Here is a 23754-nt window from a genome sequence, read left to right as displayed (position 1 = left end):
TCGTAATTCTGTCTCCATTACAATAGTATTGTTGAGAGATAGGAACACACACGTTAGAAAAAAATGTGAGGGGAATTATGCGGCTATCAGGCAGGAAATTGGACGCTTAATTTGGAAACAGATGTTCTCAGGGAAAAGTACGGAAGAAATGTGGAAGTGTTCCAGGGATATCTGTGTGGAGTTCTGCATAGACACGTTCCAATGAGACAGCGAAGTTATGGAAGGTACATGAATTGTGGTGTACAAAAGCTGTAATACATATAGTTAGGAAAAGAAAAGCTTTCAAAATTTTCAGAGAGCTAGGTAATTTGAAAGATCTAGAAGATTATAAGCCAAGCAGGAAGGAGCTCAAGAAAGAAATTTGGAGAGCCAGAAGGGACCATGAGAAGGACATGGCGGGCAGGATTAAGGAAAGTCCCAAGACATTCAACAAGTATGCAAAGAACAAGAGGATAAGACGCGAAAGAATATGACCTATCAAGTGTGAAAGTGGGGATGTATGTATGGAACCGGAGGAAATAGCAAATGTACTTAATGAATACATTACTTCAGTACTCACAATGCAAAAGGATCTTGGTGATTATAACCATGATTTGTAGCGGACTGAAAACTTGAGCATGTGGATATTTAGAAAGAGGATGTGCTGGAGCTTTTGGAAAGCAGCTAGTTGGATGAGTCTCCAGAACAGGATTTGATCTACCCCACGCTACTGTGGGAAACAGGGAGGAGATAGCTGGGCCTCTGGGGATGATTTTGCATCATAGACGGTGCCGGAAGATATTCTGGAGGACTACAGGTTTGCGGATGTTTTCACTTTATTCAAGAAAGGGAGTAGTAATAGCCCAGGAAAGTATAGACCAGTTACTCTTAATTCAGTTGTTGGTAAGTTGATGGACAACATCCTGAGAGGCAGGAATTATGAACATTTGGAGAGGTAAAATATGCTTAGGAATATTTAGCATGGGCAGTTCGTGGCTTTTGTGCCTGATTGTTTTTTTTTTGAAGATGCGACGAAACACATTGATGAAGGAAGAGCAGTAGATGTAGTGTACATGGATATCAACAAGGCATTTGATAAGGTGGCCATTGTAAGGTTTATTGGTAAAATAAGGAGGTATGGAATCCAAGGGGACTTTGTTTTATGGATCGAGAACTGGCTTGCCCACAGAAGGCAAAGAGAGGTTGTTGTCGGGTCATATACTGCATGGGGGTCGGTGACCAGTGTTATGCCTCAGGGATCTGTTCTGGGGTGCTTACTCTTCGGGATTTTGACAAATCACGTGGATGAGGCAGTGGAGGGGTGGATTAGTAAGTCTGCTGATAACGCAAATGTTGGAGGTCTTGTGGATGGTGTGGAGGGCTGTCAGATGTTACAGCGGGACATTGACTGGGTGCGTAGTTGTGCTGAGAAGTGGCTGATGGAGTTCAACCCAGAAGAGTCTGAAGTGGTTCATTTTAGTAGGTCAAATATAATGGCAGAATGTAGTATTAATGGTAAGACTCTTGACAGTGTGGAGGATCAGAGTGAACTTGGGGACCTAGTCCATAGGACTCTCAAAGCTGCTGTGCAGATTGACTCTTCTGTTAAGACGGCATTCGGTGTATTGTCCTTCATCAATCGTGAAATTGAATTTAGGAGTCGAGATATAATGCTGCAGCTATATAGACCCCTGGCCAGACCCCACTTGGAGTACTGTGCTCAGTTCTGGTCGACACACTACAGAAATATTGTGGAAACCATAGAAAGGGTGCAGAAGAGATTTACAAAGATGTTGCCTGGATTGGGGAACATGACTTCTGAAAACAGGTTGAGTGAACTCGAGCTTTTCTCCTTGGAGAGATTAATGTTCCGAGTTGACCTGATGGACGTGTATAAGATGATGAGAGACATTGATCGTTTAGATAGTGTTATGATACGTCTCTAGCAGCAAAACAGATAGAATTGAGTCAGGTTTAAATATTAAATAAATTAAAAAATTATTAAATTCTGCTCAACAAAATAAACGAAAAGTTAACAAACCACTAACTTAACCGGAAGTTAACTGCTATACGGAAACTCGAACAGTTCTTAAAGTGGTAAATGCGAACACAGACTTAAATTGGTAAATACGAAATTCGAAGTAATTTATACTGTCATTTAGGAGACACTTTCCTGAAGTAACGAATTCCTCGAGGACGTGAATTTATTGCTGATCCCAGCCGAATTATGTCTTAGTCGAAGGATTTAGGACGAAGGAAATAAAAATAGCTTAAATGAACTGCGCTTTTTCTTGGCGAATGAACACTGCAAACCTCTTCTACTCTTACAGGTAGGGGTTATCTCAGATGTAGGTTACTCCTTCCTTGAACGAAAATCCAATAAGGTCGATCATGTATTAAACCTATACAAAACCAACTTTACTCGATCCTTCGGGTTCCCGTACTTTGGTAAAATCTTCACTCTCCAATACGTAGAATTTAAAATTAAATCGAAGAGACATCAAACATACTAGAAGCGATTTGGCGAAACTGCCGGCACAACGATTCTTAAAGTAGAAAGTGAAACTCCACTTAAAAAGAAACTGCGTCATGAGACGAAATACGCTGCATAACGGAGTAACTGACGAATTGAACGACGTCTCAACAAAAACTCCTGCGTCACAGCAGACTTTCCCATTTAATACCTGTTGAGAACAGGTCATCACGTGACCTGAGGCAGGCGGGAATTTACATCAGCCCATCATCACAAGACCATTACATCATGCTCAGCAGTTACTTAATTATATCGTGGTCATAAGACAGTCACAAGTTACCCACACAATGGTTTAACGTGCTGTGGAGTACGTATAGAGGAGATGGGTGCGGTAGTTTATTTTATACGCAGAGCGTGGTGAGTGCGTGGAATGTGCTACCTGCAACGTTGGTCGAGTCGGATACTATAAGGTCTTTGAAGAGAATTTTGGATACATACATTGAGACGAGAAAAATAGAGGGCTATGTGTAAGCCTAGTATTCTGTAAGTTGGGGACGTCTGAGCCGGAGGGTTTCTGCTGTATTGTGCTGTAGGCTTTCTACGTTTCTAAGTTTTTAAAAGGATGTCCCTCTAGTCTGAGGCTAAGTCCTCTGGTCTTAGACTCTCTTGCCATAGAAAATATCCTCTCCACATCCATTCTATCAAAGCATTGATGCGTTTTAATTTGGAATTCTTATGAACTCCGGTAAATATAGCCCTAGAGCCATCGATCGTTCTTATTACAAACCATTCAATACTGGAGATGTTTTCATGAATAACTTTTGAATTCTCTATTGTTTTCAGCACATCTTTTCCACGGTAAGGGGCACAAAACTACTCACAATACTCAAAGTGATGCCTCATTAGTCTTCTATAAGGCATCAACATTACATCCTTGGTTTTAAATCTCAGTCCTCTTGAAGTGAATGATATCTTCGTATTTGCCCTCTTAACCACTGACTCAACCTGCAAATTAATCTTTAGTGAATCCTGCATAAGGACGCCCAAGTCCCTCTCGGGTCAGTTGTATTTCTTCGAACAAACTATATTACCTTACAGTTCCAGTCACTAAATTCCATATGCGCCTTCTTAGCCCGTGCTCTGAATCTGTGTAATTCCTTCTGTAGTTCTTCTACTTGCACAAAACAACCAGTCCATCCATCTATCTCCGTGTTATCCATCAACGTTACAACTTCTTCCCCAATGCTATCATCCGGGTTATTGAAATGAAAATTAAAAAGATCTGATCCCATCACAAATCCAACTGGAACTCCGCCAGTCACCGGCAGCCAGCACGAAAAGATTCTGTTCATTCCTCCCACTGTTTGCCTCCTACCAATTAGCCAATGCTTTATCCGTAGCTAGTATTTGCTCGCAATGCCATGGTCTCATAACTTGTTCAGCAGACTCGTATGACACCTTGATAAAGGTTTCTGAAAATCAAAGGACATAACATCGCCGATTCTATTTTTTCTATTCAGCGTATTACTTCCTCACATAATTTGAACAGATATGTCGGCCAATATTTTCCCTTGGGGAAACCATGCTGTCTGCCGTTCTGAAACATTTTATAATGCTTCTCCATGTACCCCGAAACCGGATCCTTTATAGTCGACTCCAGCATATTTCCAAACGCAGCGATCAGACTAACTGCCTATACTCCCGACTTTTCTACTTCTCTCCTGTCTTGAACGGTGTCGTGTCACTGGCAGACATCCAGTTTTTTCCCAAACTTTCCAGAAACAATTGATTATTGAAAGACCAATACTAACGCCGCCATAATCTCTACTTGTCACTGTTATTTTGTCTTTTGCTGGAGTACTGCTGTGACATTTCCCTTACTATTAACGCCACCCTGCCTCTTTCACTCCCTCCAGCTCTGTCACGTCTTAAACACGGAACATTGAACAGCCGGTCCGGCACCAACTGAAGCCAAATCTGATGGATATTATAATTTCAAGCGTTTATCTATACCCCGAGCTTCCTGCCTTTCCTAATGTAATTCTTACTTTGAAGTAAACTCATACACAGCTCCAGAGTCTAGGTGCACGACGCTTAACATTTTCATTTCTTAATTTGTCTGAAGTTATACCAAAATCTGTCTCCAAGACATCTCTGCTAGCTAACTCCTGTACTCTCGTTTAAGTACTTCTCGATAGGATATTAATCTCCCTCCAGTTCAGGTGTATACCGTCTCTTCTCTACTGGTACCACCTACCCTGTAATAGAGCCCAATTATCCATAGCTACATGTTCAACTGCATAATCTTCCTCTTGCTGGCCTCATGAGCACATGGCATTATAGCAATCCTGAGATCATGATATTTGAGGTCCTGCCGCTTAACAGCATCTTCCTTCCCTGAACTCTCTTTGCTGAAACTCATCATTCTTCCTACTCTTCCTGTGCCATCGGTACCTACGTCGACCACAGCCTCTGGCTATTCACCCTGACACTTAAGAATGTTGATGAATCGATCTGAGGTATAGCCGACCTTGACAACATACCATCGGAATACTTCGTTCTCACCACCGAATCTCCTTTCTTCCCAGCAATGAACGAATCCCCGATCCACACAGTGACCTCATTTGCCCCATTCCCCTCAGTTGCGAAGCCAGGCTCAGACCCTGACATCTGACTGTTGTGACTTTATTCTGCTCTGTCATACCTCACCCACCCCCACCCAAAAGTACCCACAGGTTTTTCTGCACAGGTTCCTTAAACACCTTCCTCTTAAGAACTTCCCACCCAATTTTCTGTGCCCTGACCCTTGGGTGTATTTACCTCTCTATACAGTTTATACTATATATCACACGCTAAGCCTCTCGAATGATCCAGAGTACACACTGTAACATCTCCAACGTCTTAAAGCAGCTTGATGCATTTCCCGCATTTGTGGTCGTTAGCGAAACTGGGCGTCCTTTGTCTTCCCATATCACACAAGAGGAGCTTTTCATTATTCCGTCTGGCATCTTTGCTGGTCGATATGTGCAAATGTAAAGAAGGGGAAAAACACTATTGAGAAACTTTTTTGAATCCTTGAAGAACTAAAACTTCAATGATGACCCACACTAAATTTGTCCACTGCAACAATGGCCGCTCCGCTTAATCCTTTCTTATTTTAAATTGGTCTTTTGAATAAACCGTCAGTGCTCATTGGCCGCAACTCAAAGCTCCAGACACAAGTGGCGCGAATCGCTTCCCTGACTGTTTGATGAGCGAACCAAGCGTCTGATCTTTCCGATTGGCCGCCGATCAAATCTCCAGGAAAGTGACGTGAGTAGCTTCCTTTTCTATTTGATCAGTGTTTCTGAGTGAATTAAGTTTTCTCTGGCTTCTGATTTCTCCGATTGGCCGCCAGTACAGTAACCTCTACCAAATTTCTCATATCAGTATTCCAATTGCCATTTCTTTGCCCACATTACTAAGTTGCTTCATTCTTTCCGCATCCTCTCTGCTTCCTCATCACTACATTCTACTTCACCTATCTTGGATCATCTCAGAACGTGGCCACAAAACCAACAATTCTGTCAATTTAGTCATTGACCGAGAGAGTAAAGAGAAATGTTCCCAACACAGACCCAAATGCAAAGCTAGTAATGCAGACAGCCCACCAGATGACGCTTCCATTTATTCCCTCTATTTGCCACCTGCCAAACAACCATTGAGTGTCCATGCTGGTATCGTTTAATTAATACCATGGGTTTTTAACTTGTTTGGTTGCCTTATGTCTGGTTCCTTATCAAAAAAAAAAACCCTTTGAAAACCCAGGGCACAACACCCACCGAATCTACTTTGTCTGTTTTGCTTGTTATTTCTTCAAAGAATTGCAAAAGATTTGTAAGAGGAGACTTCGATTCAAAGACACCATTCTGACTTAGGCGTCTGTTTCCTCTGTCTCCAATTCGGCTGAAACCACATCCTTAATAATCGACTTCACTATGATCCCAACCATTGGTCTAAAATGTCCTTTCTGCAGCCTGTCTCCCTTCTTGAAGAGTGGAATAACATTTGTAATGTTCCAGTTCTCCTGATCTATTCCAGAATCAATTGATTCTGAAATAATATTAATAATGCCTACGTGATGTCTTCAGCCACCATTTTCAGTTTTCCCATCTGAACTTTATGATTTAAATGGCGTATCCCATCTGAACTTTATGATTTAAATGTCTTCCGAAGTTTCAGTTTTCCAAGTACATTCTCCGTAGAAATGGCAACTTCTTTCATTTCTGTCCACTGACACTCAAAATTTTTTGGCATAAGGTTTGCTTCATCCACAGTGAATACTGATGCAATATTTATTTTCAGTTTTTCCGCCATTTCCTTCTCCCCCATTACTACCTCTACAGCATCATTTTACTAGAAATCTAATATTTACTCCAATCTCCTTTTCACTCTTTATGTATTGGAAGAAGCTTTTGGCATCCTTTTAGATATTATTGGAGAGTTTAACTTCCTATATCATCTTTTCCTTCTCTGTGAATTTTTAGTTACCTACTGTTTGTTGTATCAAGTTTCTCTATCCTTTATCTTCCCACTCGTTTTTCCTGTAATATATGCCTGCTCTTTGGTTTGTAATTTGGCTTTCATTTTCCTTGTGAGCTGCTGTTGCATTATTCTGCCTTTTGAATGCTTCTGCTTCATTTCCGTCACTCTATCCTGAACCTTTCGAATCGCATCAGAAAACTCCAGATTTTTTTCTGCTGCCGTCATCTCTGCAGCTGTCCCTTTCCAATTAATTTTAGACAGCTCCTCTCCCGTGCCCTTGTAATACATTTTGCTGCACTGCAGACTGAATTTATGTTATTCTACTCCAATTGCTGGTGAGTTTTATAATATTACGATCACAGGCCCAGAAGGATTCCTTTACTTCCCGAAGTCTAATCAATTCCGGTTCATTGCCCAACACCCAATCCAGAACATTTGATTACCCAGATTCTTCAACACTGAGCTGCTCTAAACGCCATCTGGAATGTATGCTATAATTTTCTATTCCTATTGGGATCAAGATGGCGGCGAGACGCAGCTTGCAGCGGCCACTCCTGAGCTGATACGTTATTTGTTAAGCGGGGCCGTGCACAATCCTAATATAAAGAAAAACGGACGTGGGAGCACGGAACACGGAGGAACATCTGGAAATCTCCAGGAAGGTCCTTTTCGTTGCTGCTGCTGCTGTGAGGTCCGGGTCTCTGCTGTAAAAACTGATCCCCGGTCCGTAGGGTCGCGTTGCCGATGGCCGTTGGCGGGGGCGTCTTAATAAGCTCGGCAGAGGATTGTGCGTGGAGAAGCTGTGTCGGAGGGGATGATCGGAGGCTCGGAGGTTTGACGGACTCGGAGTCCGCTACGGTCAGGTCGCTTTCAGTGTGTGCTGTGTCTGCGAGGCTGAGTTCGACAGAGCTTTCATTGTGTGCTGCGTCTCCGATGCTGAGTCGGGCGGCGCTGTGGAAGTCCATAGCGGGGGTATTCCCTTCTGACGCCGGCGTGAGATGACGAGTGTATCGGAACCTGAGGACTTGTGGAAACTGCGTGGTGGTGTCCTTTGAACTTACAGTCATTTAACATATTTGGTCTATTTTTAACGTGTCCATGGTCTGTATTTATTTTTATCAGTTATGGTATTGTTTGCACTGTTGTAACTATATGTTGTAACTATGTACTTTTGTGCAGGTCTTGTAGCTTTAGATTTTGGTCTTGTTTTGTCTGGTGAGTTTGGAGCTCCTTTCTGGCACACACGCTTAGATGGTAGTGCGATATTATTACGCAGCAGCCTCTCCGGACTCTGGATTGGGGATTGCCAAACGTTACGTGGATTTTCTGGTATAGTCTATTTTGTCAGGTACATTTTTGATATCATTCTGGAGGAAAGTTGTCTCATTTTTTAACTGCTTTGCATTAGTGGTTATTAAATGACAATAAAATGAATCTGAATCTGAATCAAGTACAACCTGATTTTCAAAAACCGCTTGAATAATGGCTGAAAGAAGACTACAGAGGAGAGTTAAGAACCAAGGATACACTTATTATGTCGAAGGTACAGGCGGGAAGCAGAGCAGCTCTCATTACTTTGTTGGTTAAAAAATGGAATCGGATCATTAGAAAGAGTGGACATGGGGTCGGAAAGCATTGACCTGTTGTGGAAAGAACTAAGGAACAGCAAGGGAAAAAGTGTAAAATGACCCTGGTAAACTTGTGTGCAGACCTCCAAACAGAGATAAGATATGTTGCCTTCGGGAGACTGAAAATGCATGCCAAATACGCAATGTTACCTTCGTCATGGAGGATTACAAAATGCAGTTTTATCAGGAAAATAATGTTGGTCCTCGATTACAAGAGGAGAAATTTGTAAAATGCATATGAGATGGAATTTTAGAGCAGCTTGTGGTTAAGTTTAACTGAGGGATCAGCTATTCTGGTTTGTGTGTTGTGCGTTGAATAGAAATTGATTAAAACAGATTAAGGTAAAGGAAACCACAGGGTCAACTGATCATAATATCGTCAAATTCACCATGAATAAGAAGGAAATGCTGAAGATAAACTTATCAGTATTGCAGTGGATGAAGACAATTACGAGGCATGATCGAACATGTGAATTGATTAGAAAGAAACACCGGCAGGGATGTCAGCAGAGCAGCGATGGTAGAAATGTCCAGAAGCAAGAAAGGTGCAGGATATATACATTCCTACGAGGAAGAGGTATCTAAACCATAGATAACACGCCTGTGGCTAACAAAAGAAGTCAGAGGAAACATTAAAACCAAAAGACGGACATATAGTAGATCAAAAAAATTAGTGGGAAGTTAGACGATTGAGAAACCTTTAAGAACCAACAGAGGACAGAGGACAGCTTAGGCTTCAGTACCTAAGTTACAGGGAAAGGTTGAACAAGTTAGGTCTTTAGGAGCGTAGAAGGTTGACGGGGGACTTGATAGAGGTATTTAAAATTATGGGGGTAATATATAAAGTTGACGTGGATAAGCTTTTCCTATTGAGAGTAGGGGAGATTCAAACAAGAGGACATGAGCTGAGAGTTATGGGCCAAAAGCTTAAGGGTAACACGAGGGGGAATTTATTTTTCTCAGAGTGTGGTAGCTGTGCGGAACCAGCTTCCAGTAGAAGTGGTAGAGGCAAGTTCGTTATTGTCAGGTAAAGTAAAATTGGATAGGTATATGGACAGGAAAGTAATGGAAGGCTATGGGCTGAGTGCGGGCCAGTGGGACTAGGTGAGAGTAAGCGTTAGTCCCGGACTAGAAGGGCCGAGATGGCCTGTTTTCGTGCTGTAATTCTTAAATGGTTATATTATATTAATGCCAGTAAGAAGATGAAGATGAAGCCAGAAGATACGAAATTAAGCTAGCCAATGATGTTAAAGAGGATACCAAAGGTTTCTTCAGATGCGAAAATGGAAAGGGGAGTCGAGAGTGGATACCGGGTGGCTGGCAAACGGTGCAGGAGTGGTACTTACTGATGGGTTACAAGGAAAGGATGGGCGAACTGAATATTGCAATTAGCGTCAGTCTTACTGTGGAAGAAACTAGCTGTGTGCTGAATGTCTAGAAGTCAGGGTTGCTGCGGTCTGTTGAATTGCAATTGCTAGAGTGGGATGGTCAGCTTTCTTCTAGAGTAATTAAAAGAATAAAATTTAAAAAATAAAGGATTAATAAAGTTGGAAAACCTATCAACATAAAATAGTGCTGGAGGGAACAGGAAGAGCACTATAACTTTCGCCCCAGCCAACTCACCATGATCCACTCTCTAGGCTGCAGATCTGGAATCTCAAATCATTCCTATAGACTAGTCCCTTTGTACTTCCGTAAAAATAGCACACATCCCAGACTAACAACGTTTTTTTTAGATACACGTGTTTCAATATACCAAGGAGGAATCAAATTTAATGTTTCCCTTCCACGTATTGGCAGACAATTTGTCCGTTCAGATTGTTTCAAGTTTCAATGAGCATTTTCATTTTCTGAATTGAATCAATTCGGAAGTTCAGGGGCATGCGAAAGTTTGCGAAATAAATCGAATATATTAAATATGCTGTTGGGACCTAAAACATCGCTGAATATAAGACAGTTCATTCCAAGGGTGTGAGGTCAGCCAATCATATCTTTTATCCTGATGCTGTCACATTCCAGTGCAACAGCACTTTGCTCGGAATCACCTTACCAAATTAATTATCTCGCAAACAAATAAGAAAAGTTTTCGGATAAGGTTTTGCTAGCGGCTGAGGTTTGAGATGTTTGATGATGCCAGGTAGTTGTGGTGAATTCATAGACATTTCAGTGATATATTTGAGAAAACGGTGTTTTCACTGTGGCCAGATGGCTCAGTTTATTTTAATTAGCAATATTCAGCATAGATGACTGTTACAGGCTGAAATATTTCAGCTCGATCGGGTTATAAACTGTGACAGACTGCTGAAATTCATTAAAATAAAACATTTGTCTACAGTTCAGGAGGACGGCAATGTATCTTTCACCCTGGATTTGTAGTTTTTTTGACATTGATAATTTCCCTAAATTCCTGTCGAAGTACGGCATAAAGGGTATTTCTCCTATTGTATAGTTTCCCCGATGTTATTGGCCCTGAAATTCTGGTGACTGCACCTCCTTATATTAATGAAAACTTTGAAAGCTGCAATAAGGAAAATATTCCAACATAAAAACAACAGTGAGTATTTGGAAAAACGTGATTAATATCATTTTCAGACTGTCGAAATAGGAGTTAATGCTATTTAAATGTTATTTCATGTGTAAGAGGTTGCTGCCAATTAATGAAAATGGCAATCAGTGCTTTCCCTTCTTTCTTGGTTTGGGTTACTATTATTATCATAGGTGTTGGAATCCACTGTATAATACTTAGACTATTAGGTTAGACTATTTTTTATTTTTATTTTCTTAGGGTTTAAAATTTCAGCGTCCTGCTAGTATGCTAAGTAGTTCTTTTCTGCATATGCCACTCGTAGAAGTACAAGCTATATTTCTTGAAAGTTCTGGATGCTGCAATTTTTGGCAATAAGGGCCCTCATTGCTTAACATGGTACTGCAGTATTTCGATTGGTTTGAATCTTATCTATTAAATTGAATGAAAAATATCCTTATCCCTATGGGTATAAAATAGCTGATTAAAAACAACGTTTTGTTAAGCTTCTTAGAATTCTATGCCCTCAATCCATCTATTACTATCTTCCGATCCCGCTTCCCTTGTTCTGTCAACGCTTAACAAAACGATCGATAAACAACAGTGTTTATGTCTCGTCCTGAATTCTGCAACGACCAGACATTAAAACTTTTGAATCCGATGCAAGCAATATCTTGATTTTTATTCCAGTTTGCTATGTGAGCCAAAGGAAAAGATTTCAGAGCCTGGAATTTTACTCGTTTTGCCGATTGTGGTGACAGATGGCTGACTGACAACGTGATTGTTTATTCAGGGGTTGGAACGCTAGGCCTCTGTTATAGGCCATTGAGTGCAACATCAGTGGTAGGGAAGTTATTGAATAATATCACAAGGTAATAGGAGTAATCCGTAATCAGAAACGTACGATTTAATCATAGATTGCGCCACGGTAGTGTCGCGGATAGCAGAGCATTTTCAGAGCTCCAGGCGTCAGAGTCCGGAGTTTAATTCCGACATCAGGTGTCCTCTATTAGCAAGCTAGTAAATTCCATCCAGTCTGCACGTGTGCTTCGCTTGAATGTTCCGGTTCCCTCCCACACTCCAAAGACGTACAGTTTAATAAGTCATTGTAAATTGGCCTCGTTCAAGATTAGTCTGTGATCTCGGAGGACATTCCGAAAACAGCTGTGTTAATCTGGCTTGGCATTTTTTAGTTTCTGCACATGCCGTTTGAAATAGGATAAAAATGCAGCACAATCATTCCATCGGCTGATTGTCTCTGTATTAAAATATTTAGATTTTCTTTTTGTTTACTTGGGTGACAAACTCATCACCAGTGTATCCATTCCGAACCCATATCTTATCTCCGCACAATTTTCCAAAGCTTAAGCCGGCTCAGGGTGAATAACCCTGCTAAATACCAGTCTGGGCTGTCAACCATTGTCTTTTTCAGCCATTACATCACCGCAGCATGTGTGAAAGATCTTCCCTCAAAAATGGCCACTACTACAAAAGAAAAAGTACGGCAGGTTTTAGGTCTGGTGATTTTTATCAAGATTTCATTCCTCGACCGGCTGAACATATGTTCCCCATGTAAAGTGCGCTAAAAAGGAATACCACTAATTACGTAATTGACTGCACAGCCCATACGACCAGGGTATTTGAGGATATCAAACGACCTCTTTCACATTTCGACATGCCAGTTCATGGCTGCATCTTTTGCAGCGATGAGAGCACATTCAGTTTGGAGGATGAACACGTTGTATTCCATTTCGCTTACCTTCAACCTGTTGGCATGAGTAGTACTTTCTAGAACTTCCGGTAATTGCGCAACACAATCCCATCTCCCTCTGGTGCTCGCTCCCCATCCTTTATTTCTATTGCTTTCTGTCCTCTACTTTCAGCTTCTCCCTTTTCCAGCCGTTTATCTCTTTCACCAATTGACTGCCAGATGCTTACTTCCGTTAGTTTAAGGTGGTACAGCCGAACCTCCTCACTTTCCGCTGCTGCTAACCGGCGAGACCTCTCTCGGGAAGGGGTACCCTTGGTCGTACCAATAGTGTGGCAAGTAATCCTGGAGTAACCAACATCATCCTCATCAGTCAAAAATGTATTCTCGTGTCCCGACATCTTCTCAGTTAAGTTTCATTTCCATTTCTCGGATTTTCCGGCAAGTTCGGTGTTTCCTGTCTTCCAAAACGCAGCATGACAGGTTTGGACTAGGTGCACCACACATTTCCTCTTTTCCACTCATCCCTCTGCTTTAGAGAGGCTCGCATCTCCTCAAAAGCTGATAGAAACAAAGAGTAAATGGACATGATGTTCAAAATTTTCTCTCCGTTCCTCTCCTTGCGTGCCTCCAGGAGCCTTCTCAAAAAGGTAGTATTTGATTCCACAAAAAAAAGGGAAGAAATTTCACAAGAAGATCACTTAATTTGTTAAATATCTTTTGGACTTAACAACTTCGTTTTTACTATTTATAAGCTGGAAAAACCAAGACCCTCTAATCCCCATAACCTTTCAACGTAGGTAACAGGTCAACGTTTGGTTCATCTGATTGAAGTGAATGACGTCTAACTTTTCCGCATTGAGCTCAGTTGACCAGGTTTTCATCGAATTGTTCATTCAATCTCCCCTTTCAGAATCACAATGGTTACACCAGAAAATTCCATTCCACCAGGGGAATAGCCGTAGGTCTTTAACAATATTAAAACTGGTCCTTTGGCCCATGATGTCTAAGTGAAGCATTCTTACAAATCTACTAATCTCGCATTCCTACATTAATTGCATTTGCCTCCGAACCTTAGATTTACTGGAATGTTACCTGGGTTTCAGCACCTAAGCTACAGAGAAAGGTTGAACAAGTTAGGTTTTTTTTTTCCCTCATTGGATTTTACAAGGTTGAGGAGGGAACTTGATAGAGGTATTTAAGGTTATGAGGGGGATAGATAGATTTGACGTGGTCAGGCTTTTTCCATTGAGTGTAGGGGAGAATCCAACAAGAGGACATGAGTTGAGAGTTAGGGGGCAAAAGTTTAGGTGTACATGAGGGGGAAATTCTGTACTCAGAGACTGGTAGCTGTGTGGAACGCGCTTCCATTAGAAGTGGTAGAGGCAGGTTCGATATTGTCATAAACAATGGATAGGCATATGGACAGGAAAGGAATGGAGGGTTATGTGCTGAGTTCAGGTCGGTGGGACTAGGTGAGAGTAAGCGTTCAGCACGGAGTAGAAGGGCCGAGATAGTCTGTTTCCGTGCTGTAATTGTTATATGGTTATGTGGTTATAACCATGCGCTGTTTACAACTGCCTAATTCATGATGCAACTACAATTTGTACAAATGCCTATTCGCCCTTTCTAGGGCAACCAACATACTATTTATCTAAATTGATGCAATCCTTTGAACAATATGGTCAATTATCAGGATACAAGATCATCATAGATAAAACCCAATTACTTTCATATTACTATAGCCAACCAAGAGAAATTGAAAGTAGATGCCTCTGGGCATGACACACAGAGACTTTCAAATATTTGTGCATCATTATTTCAAAAGTTTTGGAAAAATTTTCAGAATGTGATTATCAACCTTTATATAAAATATAAGGAAGATATGCAAGATGGAACCTGATTCTTTTTTTCAGTCTCAGTTCAAGGATTGAGTCTATTAAAATGAATATACTGCCCAGACTGTCATATCTCTTTCAGACCCTACCAATAGAAATTAATCAAAATCAATTCAATGAATGGAACAAGATGTTATCAAGGTATATTTGGCAGGGTAAAAGGCCTAGAGATCCTCTAAAAACTTTGCAATAACAAAGGAAAAGGGGGGATGGTGCCTGCCTTCTCTTCGAGATTATTATTTTGCAGCACAGTTGAGAGATGTGATACGTTGGTGCAACCCATCATATGACGCGCAATGGAAAAAAGTATTAAGGTGCGGGTACTTACCATCCCCATACAAGCAATTTTGGCTGATAACACCCTGCAAAGTTATATAAATACATTGATAAACCATCGGAGAAATTTACTCTTAACGTATGGAAAACTACTATAAAAGAATATAAATTAGAGGGAGATATTGCAATTCTTAAATAGTGTGCATACGACTCGGATTTTACACCAAATAAATTGGAAGCTCGATCTAAGGACTGGACAGCTAAAGGAATATCAGTTCATTGCAGCAAAATGAAAGAAGGAACACTCTTCAATTTTGAAATGCTTATATAGAAACACTTGTTAGAAAAACAAGAGTTTTATCGGTATTTACAGCTGCGACAATATGTTAATAACACGAGTAAAAATGTAAACAATGCAAGTACCTGCTTGATAGAGCGATTTAGAAAAGCATAACGGTAGTAGATTCATTTCAAGCATGTATATGGGGTTGTCAAATCTTAAAACACATTCGACTTCATACATTAAAACAAACTGGGAGAAGAAAGGAGGGATAATTATGTCTGAAAAAGAATGGACAATAAGATGGAGGTATCAATGGAAGTGTAACAGTTCACAGAAATGGAGGGAGTTTGGATGGAAAAACTTGATAAGATATTTCATTACACCCTCTCAGAAATCCTATTATGATAGTAACATCCCTGTTTGCTGGAGAAATTGTGAAAATCAAATTGCAAATCTTTATCATATTTTTTGGGACTGCCCTGTTATTAAAATTATTGGAGGGGGAAACACAATGCCCTACAAAACATCTTTAATTGTGAAATACCTTAGAGAGTAAGACCATATATTTTGGATATGTACCTCAAGAATGGTTGAAAAGAGATAAATATTTACTGACTGTACTGCTGGTGGCTGGTAAAAAAGGCTCTTGCAAGGAAATGGTTATCACCGGAGAGCATAACTTTAAATGCATGGACGGAAATTACAATGAACATTTACAAAATGGAGAAGATAACAACTTTTATTAAGCATAAGGTGGAACGATTTGATTCATACTGGGAAAATGGCTTAACTACATAATGCCTCATAAGCCTGATTTTTATTTTCACAAATCAATGAATATGTTGTAAAAAAGGATCACTCCCTACCTATACATAGTTTTTATCCTTTTGCTTGTTTTTTTTTCTTTCCCCTCTTTTCTATAAGTGTATACCTCAGATACTTTGTGGATATTTATGATATATATGATTATATGATATATATGTACAATGTCTGAAATACATCTTATGGAAATGTTTGATGATGAACTTCAATAAAAATATTTACAAAAAGTTAAGAGACTTTTAGATAGGTACATGCAGCTTAGTAAAATAGAGGGATATAGGTAAGCCTAGTAATTTCTAAGGTAGAGACATGTTTGGCACAACATTGTTAGCTGAAGGGCTTGTATTCTGCTGTAGGTTTTCTATGTTTCTATGTGTTCGGCAGCCTAAGCGCTCGGGGCTCTGGAGATTGGCGGATCGAGGGTCGGTGTCACTGCCGGAGTCTCGTGAGTCGTTGGGGAGCCCTGAAAGTCTTTCGCTGTGGGCCCGAAGACCCAAGGTCTTTGCTATCTGCGGAGCTCGAAAAAGGAGACGAAACGGACTTCTGCGACCATATACCAGCGGGTTGTTGTTATGTCTCCTGCTCGCTGTGGAAGTAGAGGGATAAACTCCACTCTCTTGCCAGGCAAGGGAGAAACTATGATTATCGAATTCCGGATGAAATGCAAAGCTTTTGGGGTAACATTGGTCTGTGTTTTTGCTATTGCTCAGCACACGCTTGTGCTCGATGATTGCACCGATACGCGTTTATGTTTGCTGGTGACGGGAAGGGGATTCTTTGCTCGCTGCCACTTACGCGCGAGAGGGGTAGCTGGGGGAACTTTGGGGTTATCAAGTTTTCCTGTCGTTCATTCTTTGGGGCACTTCTCTGTTTTCGTGAATGTTTTGGGAAGGAAAAGCAAAATGTTTACATTTCTCTGACATTAAACTTGACCTTTGAATTTTTGAACCTTTGAAATGCATGTTCATGCACTCTGGTAGCAGAAATAAACGTGTGGACTATTGTCTAATCGATGAAAAAATTCAGTGATCTGAGATAGGAAGGGACTTCCTGGTCCTTGTGCAGAACACCGTGAAGGTTAAATTGCAGGTTGAGTCGGTGGTGACAAAGGCAAATGCCATGTTAGCATTCATTCGGGAGGTCGAGAAATAAAGAGCAAGGATGCGATGTAGAGGCGCTAGAAGGTACTGGTGAGGCTTTACCTTGACTATTGTGAACAGTTTCTGGCCCCTCATCTCAGATAAGAGTTGCTGATACTGGAGAGAGCCCAGAGGAGTTTTGAGATGGATGATTCCAGGAATAATTGGTTTATCATACGAGAAACATCTGATGACTCTGGGTCTGAATTCGCAGTAATTCAGAAGGATGAGGAGGGAGCTGATTGAAACCTTCAGAATGTTGAACGGCCTAGACAGAGGAGATGTGGGAAAAATATTCGCCATGGTGGGAGATTCTAGGACAAGAGGGCACAGCCCTGGTTTCAAAACAGAGATACGCATGTAACCCTCAGGCTCGGCCAGCTGGTGATCGTCCAGGACAAAAGAGCCTCTGGCCCGGACAAACTGAGAAATCACGTTTGTGAGGATGTAGTGTAATCAACTGGCCAATTGCAAACCAACAACGCAAAATATCAGACAGTAAATCATATGCAATGGGTTTATGATTGCATGTTCAATGCAAATGATTGTACTTTATAAATCTTCACCTGAAGATAAGGTTAGTAATTAAAATATAAAACTGCCCATTTCAAGGAAAAGTCAAAAGTGCACGTTGGGGCTCATTCATTCGCCATTCTTCCACCATCGATCTCCACCAAAGCGTTGCCGGCCTTCGGGGCCTCAGATCCCAGTCCACTCCTTCCGGTGTTCTACCAGCTCTCTCCACACGTGTCTTCGCTCTTCATCTCTGCTCGACCAAAGACCGCGATTCACAAGACAGAGGAGCAATCTCTTATTGGTTAACATGCATACCACAGTCATGTTATCTCCAGCCATAACTCAAACATTGCTGCTACAGAGAAACCGTTACCTCAGCAGTGAACATTACAGGGAAGCCATTACATTAGCAGTCAATCCTTACGGCGCGTTACACACTCCCGTCACCAAATTTAGTCATGTCCTCATGACGCTGACATAATTCGCCAATCCTTCCTGCAAAACACAAGTCCCAATCCATGTGCAAAAGACAATGACATACCTCCCAAAAACGTTACAGATAACGCCCTGTTCCCCACGAGCTACACAGGCCAAGCTATCTGGTGGTGTCCTAATTCTGTGAGAAAACAGTACCTCTTCACCTAACTGTTGAAGCTCAGACGGTACTGGGGATACTTCTCTCTACCTGGCGATCCCTCCCCAGACATATCACTCGTTCCTCCTGTAACTTGGAGCCCTCTGTCTGTGTCCAGGTCCTGCTTCCTCTCCTCATGGCCCTGCTGTAACCCAGGCTGCACACAGATAGCACCCCCGTCCCCACTTCACCGGATTCAGCGGGAGAAGGGCCAGGAGACACTTCCTTCATCTACGGGGAAGTTAACGAAAGGCAGTATATACCACACATCCGGATCCTCATCCGCCGGATCAGGATCCCTCTCATGAGTGTGGCCGGCCCAGCCTCTCCTGTTGTGGGCCCTCCAGTCGCCCTACGTTTTAGCAGAGCCCTCTTAATAGGTGTAGGCTACGAGTTGGGCTCTGATTCTACCTGCACCTCTTGTCCGAGGGGCAGCAGGTGGTTCCAATGCAGAAACCTGACAGACCCATTCCCATCCTCTGGTTTCACCCGGAAAACTGGTAGGTTTGGTGTTTGACTCTCCGCCACGTAGGGTGTGCCACCCAGTGGTTAGCCAACTGTGCTTTCCAGCTTGCCCCAGATTCCTTATAAGAACCCCGTCCCCCGGCAGGAGTTGGGAGAACCTCACTTTTTGATCATTCCTCCTCTTATTTCCTCGATTCAGCTTGGCGGCTGCGACCCCAACCAATTCATAAGCACTTGTCCTCTCTCTTGCCATATCAGACACATACTTTCGATCGGTCTTCGGGGAGTAAGTTACCCTCGTCAGTACCAAAAAAAAGTCAATGGGCAACCTCGCCTGGCGCCGAAAGATCAGCTAATATAGCAAGTACCCAGAAGCTTCATTTCGTGTACAGTTGTAAGTGAACCTGATGCCAAATATGTTGACTCCACCTAGTTTTCAACCTGATCACCAGGGTTCTGAGCATGTCTACCACGGTCCGATTGAACGTCTCAGGCTGGTCATCGCCCTGCGAGTGATAGGGCGTGCTCCTCGACTTCTCAATTTATGGATGAGTCATCCAGTGACTTCTGGATGAGTCTGCTCTCGAGGTCTCGTCCCTGGGACTATGTACCCGCCTGGGAAGGCCATAATAAAATAAATACTTCTCCCATGACACTTTTGCCACCATAGTCGGACGCAGGTCCGTGATAGGAAAAGACTGTGCATTTCTGATGTAGAGGTCCATGATCACTAAGACGTTCGCCGAGTTGCAGGTTTCAGGTTCTACTGACAAGAAATCCATACACACCAGTTCCAGGGGACCTGCACTCTGCAAGCGGGGCAAAGGAGCAGTTTCTTCCGCCATGTGCGGCAAATTCACGACTTGAAGTATTCAATACTCCTGACGAAGGGCCGGCCCGAAACGTTGACTGCTCATTTCAACGGATGCTGCCCAACCTGCTGATTTCATCCAGCTTGTTTGTATGTGTTGGGGTATTCTTCGAACCCCGATTTCATCCGGGGCCAGTAAACCCGGTCTCCGAGCAATCCAGAGGCCTTGTCCACCCCGAAATGTCCGGAATCATCATGTAGTGGCTTAAACGCAATCCTCCGATACTTATCGGGCAAAAAAAGCTGGCAACTCCGAGGCTAGTCAAAGTTGACTTGATCCGGTAGAAGATCTGGTTCTTCAACTCAAACCGAGGTCAGGTTTTCAGTAAAGGAGACACCAAAGCGTGTTTTGTCTTTTCCGCCTGAGACATGTCTCCCTTTTCAACCGCTGACCAAATAGTGTTAAAGCCCTGTCCATCTCCCTGAGCAGCTGCCACTTCCCCAGAACTGAATTCCAGCAGCTGATCTGAACATCGGGGATGGAGTCATCAAAAGCCCCCAATTGATAAACCCCTCGATCCTGCCTCTCCTGTAGGAGATGAGTTATACAGATCTCGTTACATGCACCTGCATTTCAACAATTTGAGTGATTATACAGTAAGTTTGAAGTTACTTACTCATCTCCTTCTAACTTAGGCCACTACCTTATCAATCACTTCTGATGTGAACCGCTTCTGGAGGTCCGAATTCTACAAAGAAGAGATGCATATGCTCCACGACACCTCGACTAAGTGTGTAAATGTAGGAGGGACTATGTTGATAAATAAATGTGCTACGTTTTCTAAAATTTACTTCTTCTACCTCAGGCCACGAAACTATCGATCACCCATCACACTCATGTCCTGGAACTTCCGCAGTTTTCCCAGAAACGCACGCCATTGCTGCTCTCGTGACTGCCGGTAACTCCTTCTAATTTACTTTGGCCTACTCTTCAGTCTATCCACAGCTACCTCAGGCTATAAATTCTCCCTATCAAATTTCAAGTTGAACACAATCATATTGTGATCTCTGGTTCCTATGTGTTCTTTACCTTAAGCTCACTAATCGCAACTGCTGCCTTACATAACATCCAATCCAGTATAGCTGATCACCTAGTAGGCTCAACGACAGAGACATTGTCACCTCAACTGGTGTTTCGAGCTGCTTTTGAGCAAGAGCTTGGCTATTCTGGGCCGGATAATGAGCTTAGACGAGGAATGTGTGGTTCATCCAATCAAAGCAAATCGCGTTACGGTTCTGAACAGTAGGGAGAGTAATGGGAAATCCCCAAGATTCACAGAATACCTGAGGGCGGGGCCCTCTTGGTGGATACTCCGGAAGACCAAGAAGACGAGTATGGTGTGCCTGCTGGGTTACTGGTGAATCCCAAACTGCAGGAGCCCGCGGTTGTAGAGGGGTATACGATGGCAGTGATTGTCAGGAAAATGACGAAGAGGGGGGTCACCATCAAGATGGGGATGCCCCAAGCGCATCTATTCTCTGTGACAGTCATGTCTAGTGCCTTGTCAGACAAGCGAGGAACAAACTATCTGCAAAAGCGGGCATGTTGACCTCTGATTCATTCAACTGTGCGGCCTCCACTGTTCCTGTGAGTTGGAAGAGGAGGCTGAGAGAGAAGATATTGTAGTTGAAATCTGTTTTTTCCATTCAGAAATTTGATGTGGGTTGTTTGAAGAGCACTGTTCATACTATCCGGATGACCGAGGCCACCCTGTTCAGAGTAGTCGTGGCAACTGGCCCCTGCAGAGATGGAAGACATTCGACAGCATTTCTGTAAGTTGAAGGATGCTGGGATCACCTCTGCGTCCAGAAGCCCCTATGCGTCCCCAGTAGTAGTGGCCAGGAAGAAGAATAGGAATGTACGGATGCGTGTGGACTATACGACTCTGAATAGGCATATCAGGTGAGACCAGAATACGGTAACAACGATCGAAGTTGCGCTGCGCTGTCTGAGTGGTGCGAAGTGGATCAGTGTGCTGGGCTTGAGGAGTGGATATTATTAGATACCCATGACTGAGGCTGACAAAGAGGAGTCGGACTTTATATTTCCACCGGTGTTCTTCCAGTTCGAAAGGATGTCCCAGGGAATATAAAGAGCCCTTGCGATCTTCGAATGTGTCATGGAGAAAACGGTGAGGGATATAAACCTGCTGGAGGCATTAGTGTATCTGGGTGACGTCGTAGTATTTGGGCCCACATTGGAGGAACATGACGCATTGCTACTGCAGGTGCTAGGCCGCCTGAAAGCTGAGACTTTAAAACGTTCGCTGGACAAGTGCCATTTCTGCAGGACGTATGTCAGCTATTTTGAAGACATAGTCTTAACGGATGGAGTAGCTAACATCTGTCTAAGATAGAGAGGATGCCACATGGCCAAGGCCCCTGACAGTGAGCGCTTTGCGCTTGTTCCTTGGCTTCTGTGGGTAGAATCGGAGGTTCGTGAAGGGCTACGTGGAAGTGAGCCACACTTTAAATCAGCTTCAGTGTAGTTACCATCCCTTGAGGCAGAAATAGAGGAGCACGAATGAAGAGGAGGGTTATGTGTATCCTTGCCCTTCGACGCCTTTCGGACCGAGGTAAGACGCGAAATCTGTAGAGGCTTTTCAACCACTGAAGGAGCTGCTGAACCAGGCGCCTGTGCTAGCTTTTGCAGAGCCCCGATTGCCGTCAGTACTCCATACAGATGCCTGCCGAGAGGGCTTAGAGGGTGTCCTGTATAGAGTCAGGACACCGGTTGAAACCTGTTGCGTTTGCCTGCCGGAGTCTGTTGCCCTGAGAAAAGAAGTCTCCTACAAACAAGCTGGAGTTCTTGACATTGAAATGGGCTGTGGTGGATAAGTTGAGTGAGTAGCACTATGTTGCAGAGTTTGAGATAAAGACGGATAACAATCCCCTAACTTATATCCTGAACTCAGCGAAATGCCACAGGCCATCAGTGGTTGGCGGTGTTTTCTGCCTATTATTTCAGCCTGAGGAAATGGCCGGGAAGGAGGAACATTGATGATGATGCTTTGTCCCGCGTGCGCGGGAAGGGCCGGGCCGGGACGAAGAGTGGGAGAGTGTTCCTGCCCCAGAAGTGAACCCCATGTGCCAGTTTGCCATCACAGTGAAAGCAGCGGTAAGGCAAGAGCAGGATCGAGAGGTAGATCGATTAAGAGCTTCTGATGAGGCCATTTCACAAGTTTGCTGTAACATGACTGCCGTAAAGAAAAAACAGTTACTGGCATTCAGTTCTGGGGAAGTGGCCGCTGCTCAGCGAGATAACCAGGGCATTGGTACCATTTGATCACCGGTCGAAAAGGGATACATGGACCATCGACTTTTGTTGTGGGATTGGCGAGTAAGACCTACCACCGAAGATTTATCTGAAGTAGGTCTGATATGAGAAGGGAGCTGAAAAAGGCTTATGAATTAGCTAAGGTCGCGGCTGCCAAGCATAATCAAGGAAATAAGAGGAGGTATGATCAAAAGGTTAGGTTCCACTGACTCATGCCCGGAGACCGAGTCATCATAAGGAATTTGGGGCAACCTGGAAAGCATAAGGTCGCATAAGGTAGCTGACCGCTGGACTGCTACGCCCGGTGTGGTAGAGTGTCAAATGCCGAACATCTGACCAGAATGTGAACGGCTGAAATCAGAGGAATTTCATCCAGCTTGAAAGTCTTGAAAGCATGAAAGACTAACGGAATAGTCTTTCTGTAGACGCTGTGTTTGGGACATGGTTAGAGATAACAGAATGTGAGCGTCCAATGACCGGAGGGTGTTTTGGTGTCGTGTGCCTGACAGCAGGATGATCTGGGTCTTTGGGTCGCCGGCAGAGGAATAGAGAAGATACCGAAGCGGAGTCATTACCCGACGAAGGACGGGGAGACAGAAGGATGATCGCTGAAGGGTAAACCGGGAACTCCAACTTGTGAATGTAACACTGTTTCATTAAAGTAAGCCCTTTGCTTTTCTTTGCCTTTTCATCAATAACCCTGTCATTAAATTAGGAATTGTAAATTTAAATCGTTT

This window comes from Hemitrygon akajei, chromosome 3 (assembly GCF_048418815.1).
Source record: "Hemitrygon akajei chromosome 3, sHemAka1.3, whole genome shotgun sequence".
Taxonomy (NCBI): Eukaryota; Metazoa; Chordata; class Chondrichthyes; order Myliobatiformes; family Dasyatidae; genus Hemitrygon; species Hemitrygon akajei.
The sequence above is the reverse complement of the archived record's forward strand: the minus strand, read 5'-3'. Positions refer to the sequence as shown.